Consider the following 5,970-nt stretch of genomic DNA (forward strand, 5'->3'; position numbering starts at 1 on the left):
GATCGCTTGAACAAAACCACGCAACGAGAAACTGATCTTTGCACAGAACTAAGACTAAGCAATTTGATGCCACAATTTGGGGGTGTCATGCTAGAGAACCAGGCAAAGATCAGATCATGGTGAGCCTTTGAAGGATTTCAAGGAAAGATCAATTTAGTATGTTTTCATTACCTAGTCAATGTATGCCAAGCACTGTGCTAGTTACTAGGGTACAGGAGGTTTAAGAGTCACTCCTAACTCTCAGGGAGTTTACAATCTAGTAAGGGGAGACAGGCACCTCAAAAGTCAAAAAGTTGTACCAAGGAGTTAAAATTGGGGTAGGCAGAAGGTTGGTTGGGAGTCCAGAAAAGGAGCTCCCTTCTAACTAACCTAGAGGTTTAGACAAGACTTCCTGGAAATGATTTGTCAATAGAAGAATACAGAATACTCTCTTAGAAAAACTATGATATCTCCTGACATACAGACTATTAGAGTGCAGAATGCGTTGATCTAGGCGTCAGTTTACCTGGTTCAATTTCTAGATCTGCAGTACACTGTGTAGTCTGAAGGGTCTGTGTAATCTGTGTCATCCTACCTTCTCTAGGTCTCAGTTTCTCTCATAACAAGAGAATCAGATTATATGGTATCTAAAGTCTTTTAGAAAATTTGTGACTCTAAATTTACTTCCCATTTATCTCCCAAGGTTTTGAGTCAGCCTCTATGCTGCTAATTAACATTTTTGTGTCACACTTAACACACTTAACGTTTAAACTAAGTTTTATGTTATATGTGTTATTTTCCATCCAAGCCATGCATGCTCAAAGGATGCAAAGTTGGAATCCTTTCTATCCTGTGGTTTACTATCTATGGTTTACATGATTTCACTTTGGCATGGAATGTATTTGAATCTTTACTAAACCCTTCTAACTGTAGTGTTCTCTTAACTGGAGTATTCCTTCTGGGGCAGTCACTCTTGTCTCCATGTAAAATATAGATTTAATCATTTGCAGACATTTGGGAAAGTGCCCACAGTACTCAAGGTAAGTTTTTTAAAGGTTATATAATCTTAACAAATATGAGATGGGGCAAAAAAAAAGTTTCATTACAGGACTTCCTTCATGGTTTAGTAACAACTACAAACCAGAAGGGCAAATGTATTACTTCACAACTTAATGTCATAACATTATTTCATGACTTAATAGCCATGGTCTTTCTGGAGGAATCACAATATAAAACTCAATTACCAAGTTTTTCTTCCCTGTAATGTAATAGCAAACCCTCAAAAAAAAAGTTTTCTTCCTTTCTTTCTTTCTTTCTTTCTTTCTTTCTTTCTTTCTTTCTTTCTTTCTCTCTTCCTTCCTTCCTTCCTTCCTTCCTTTCTTTCCTTCTTTCTTTCCTTTCTTTCTTTCTTTCTTTCCTTCTTTCTTTCTTTCTTTCTTTCTTTCTTTCTTTCTTTCTTTCTTTCTCTCTTCCTTCCTTCCTTCCTTTCCTTCTTTCTTTTCTTTCTTTCTTTCTTTCTTTCTTTCTTTCTTTCTTTCTTTCTCTCTCTCTTTCTTTTTTAAACTGATAATGTTGGATGCTTCTGAGAGGGAAACTTGGAGAGCTGGGCTTTTGGTGAGGGGAGGGAAAGAAGACTTTATATAGTATATTCTTCTAAGTTCAAAGCTAGCAAATGTATTAAAGAAAAAAATGTTTGAATCTATGTTAAATGATAGTTTTTTAAATGTACACAGACTTTAATGATGATATTACAGAAAAGAAAACCTTGATAGCTACATAATCGACTAAAATACAAACAAGTGTTTGCTGTACAGTGTGAAAGCGGTAAACAGTGACTCCTTGGTTGGTTGCAGCTCCGATTATCTGGATTTCCTAAAGACAGAGTGTCTGCTTGGATCACTCAGAAAGAATCTGTCAGACAGAAGGTATTTCCCCCACCACCATCCCACTGAATCATTCCTGTGAAGTATAATTATCTAGCATCATGTGACAGTAATGAAATGATTTCTGAATTATTCTCTTCCTCATATGCTAGAAGCATAACATGATTTTTAAAAAGATAATATTTATACTAGTTGCCATTTGATCTGTGATAGCAAACATATTAGGGCAACTATCTCACTCTTCTAATGACTCACACATTTTTATCTCAAGTCCTGATCCTTAACTCCAGTCACAAAACTTCTTTCTGCTTCATATCAGGCCCTGTCACTGAGGTATCCTGTCGACTCCTGTTACTCAACACATCCCAGACTCATCCTGCTCTCCTTTCCCCATCACACACAGCTCCATCTCCCTACCAACCTTCCAGTGTCTGTTAATGACCCTCCACCCCTCCCATTTACCTAAGCCTGGAACCTCACAGCTGTATTTGCAACTTTATGGATTGAACACATAATCAAAAAATCAAAACAGTTTTCTAATATCTGTGACCTTATACCTTTGCATAACTTTCTTTTCTAGCTTCCTGATCTGTAAGTTGGGTATCATAATAAGAAGCTGCTTCATGAGAATGTTGTGAAATTATTACAAAGATCTTTTACAAAAAAAAAAAAATGTATACATTTCTGATTATTCCTGGCACTGGCAGGAATAATGAGAAGTCATGGAAGATTAAGAGATGAATCGAACTTATAATGTGTCCATAATTAGTGTTTAATTTCCTCTTGATAAGCAACAGATACAATTCTAAACTCCTATGTCAATTTGCAGACCATAGAGAATGCAAAATTAACTTCATATGTTTAAAATGTCTTCAGTGGAAAACTCTTCTTTCCACTTCTTAGTTTCTGCATTGGGAACATTGATGGGAACGCAATAGAAAGAAAAAAAAAAACTACAATAAAATCATTTTTCTGTATTATAGTTGTCATTATGTTTTATTTTTTTCTTGGGTAACTACCAAATTTATTTATCCTTAGGTTTATTTGAAATGTGTAACAGTTGCCAAATTTGTCTCGGGTATTGAAAATAAAAGCTTCTTTGTATTAGGAAATATGAATTTCATACATTATTTCCATTGCTTTTAAAAGCTACCACTATTTTTGAATTATTCGGAAAAAAAGTAGTTTAAAGTGATCTGGGAGATGGGAAAATAGTTAGCTTTGGGGTGATTCTATTTGTAGAAACTCCTTTAAGAGAACATATGCCTTTGTACTTACTTTTACAAGTTAAGGAAAAATGTTCTTGGCAGTTGCTTTTCTTTTTTCTTGCTTTATCACCATGTAGAATGTAGGAATTAAAAGCTGACAGAGGATTTTATTGTTACTCCTGTAAAAAATATCTTCTACTAATTTTTTGCTGGTTTAAAATGATCATATAAATAGTATATTGTCAAGATTGAAATTTGTAGATGAAAATTCTACAAGTGCTAAAGCAAAACTTTATTAGGTTTTAAAAATAGTTTATTGAGATACAGTTGACAAAAACTGCACTTATTTACCATGTACAATTTGGTACGTTGATGCCTGTAAAATCATCACCATAATCAAGATAATGAACATATTCACGAGCATGAAAAGTTTCCTTGAGCCTCTTTGTAACCCTATATCCTGTCCCGTTCCCTACCCACACCTATCCCTAGACAAGCACCAAACTACTTTATTTCACTATAGGATAGATTTCATTTTCTAGAATTTTATATGAATGGAATCAATCATACAATGCCCACTCTTTTGTCTGACTTCTTTCACTCAGCACAATTATTTTGAGATTCATCCATGTTGTTGCACATACCAATAATTCACTCTTTTTTACCATTCAGTAGTAGTCCGCTGGATTTAGTCAGCTCTGGCTGCCATAACAAAACACCACAGACTGGGTGGCTTAGACAACAGAAGTTGAATTCCTACAGTTCTGGAGGCTGGGAAGTCCAAGATCAAGGTGCTGGCCTGTTTACTTCTTGGTGAGAGCTTTGTTCTTGGCTTGCAGAAGGCTGCCTTCTTGTTGTGTCCTTACATGGTGGAGAGAGAAAGAGGGATCTCTTCCTCTTCATACAAGACCACCAATCCTATTGGATTAGGGTCCCACCCTTTTGACCTCATTTAACCTTAAATACCTCCTAAAAGTCCTGTCTCCAAATACAGTCTTGCTGGGGGTTAAGGGCATCAATGTACGAACTGGTGGTGGTGGTGGTGTGATCCAGTTGTGGACTATTACAAACAAAGCTGCAATGAATGTTTTTACATGTACTTGTATGGACATATATCAATACTTTCATTTCTCTTGGATAATACCCAGGAATGGAATGAATGGGTCATATGGTAGGTGTATGTTTAATTTTTAAAGAAACAGTCAAACTGTTTTCCCACTGATTGTACTAATTTACATTTCCACAAGCAGTGTTTGAAAGTTTCAGTTACTTTACATCCTCCTCAACATGGTATGGTCAATCTTTTTAGTGCTAGTATCCTAATAAGTATATAATGATATCTTACTGTGGTTTTAATGTACATTTCTCTAATAACTAATGTCTGGAGGTCTGGAGGGAGCGTTTTTGTCATGAGTTTTTTTGTCATCATGTAACTTTGGTGAAGTGTTTGTTTAAATCTTTCACACATTATGTTATGGGTTGTTTTCTTGTTATTGATTTCTGAGAGTTCTTTATATACTCTGGATATACTGTACATTCTTTTTTTTTTTTTTTTTTGCTAAGCAAGCAAATAGTATGTTTAATGCATTTATGCCAAATCTGAACTCTTGGTTTTATGTATTCATTTTCTTATTACTTTCTAACATATTAATTTCTATCATTATTTTTTTAATTAATTAATTTTTAAAACATCTTTATTAGAGTATAATTGCTTTACAATGGTGTGTCAGTTTTACTGTACATTCTTTAACAGACAAGTGATTTGCAAATATTTTCTCTGAGTCTGTGACTTGTCTTTGCATTCTCAACAATATCTTTTGAAGAGCAAAAGCTTTAAGTTTTGACGGCCTATTTTATCAATTTTTTTCTTTTGTGAATTGTGTATTTGGTGTCATAACTAATAAATTTTTCTCTGATTCGAGGTCACAAAGATTTTCTCCTATGTTTTGTTATAAAAGTTTTAACATTTAAATCTAAAATCCACTTTGAGTTGTTACATATGGTATGAGATATGGATTGACGTTCTCTTTTTATTTTTTGCATGTAATAATCCATTTGTTCCAGCACCATTTGTTGAAAAGACTATTCTTTTTTTTTGTTCCAATGTTGTATTTTATTTTATTTTTTTTTATTTTTTTAAACATCTTTATTGGAGTATAATTGCTTTAAAATGGTGTGTTAGTTTCTGTATAACAAAGTGAATCAGCTATATGTATACATATATTCCCACATGTCCTCCCTCTTGCGTCTCCCTCCCACCCTCCCTATCCCACCCCTCTAGGTAATCACAAAGCACTGAGCTGATCTCCCTGTGCTATGCGGATGCTTCCCACTAGCTATCGATTTTACATTTGGTAGTGTATGTATGACCACGCCACTCTCTCACTTCGTCCCAGCTTACCCTTCCCCCTCCCTGTGTCCTCAAGTCCATTCTCTACATCTGCCTCTTTATTCCTGTCCTACCCCTAGGTTCTTCTGAACCATTTTTTTTTAGATTCCATATATATGTGTTGGCATACAGTATTTGTTTTTCTCTTTCTGACTTACTTCACTCTGTGTGACAGTCTCTAGGTCCATCCACCTCACTACAAATAACTCAATTTCATTTCTTTTTATGGCTGAGTAATATTCCATTGTATATATGTGCCACATTTTCTTTATCCATTCATCTGTCAATGGACACTTAGGTTGTTTCCATGTCCTGGCTATTGTAAATAGAGCTGCAATGAACACTGTGGTACTTGACTTGAAAAGACTATTCTTTATCCATGGAATTGCCTTCACACCTTCGTTGAAAAATTGTGTTGATATATGTATGTCTATTTCTGAACTCTGTTCTTATTCTAGTTTCTTAATTGAAAATGTATAATTTGAGAACTTTTTTTCTTTTTGGTATAGGT

The sequence above is a fragment of the Balaenoptera ricei genome, chromosome 12 (genome assembly GCF_028023285.1).
Source record: "Balaenoptera ricei isolate mBalRic1 chromosome 12, mBalRic1.hap2, whole genome shotgun sequence".
Taxonomy (NCBI): Eukaryota; Metazoa; Chordata; class Mammalia; order Artiodactyla; family Balaenopteridae; genus Balaenoptera; species Balaenoptera ricei.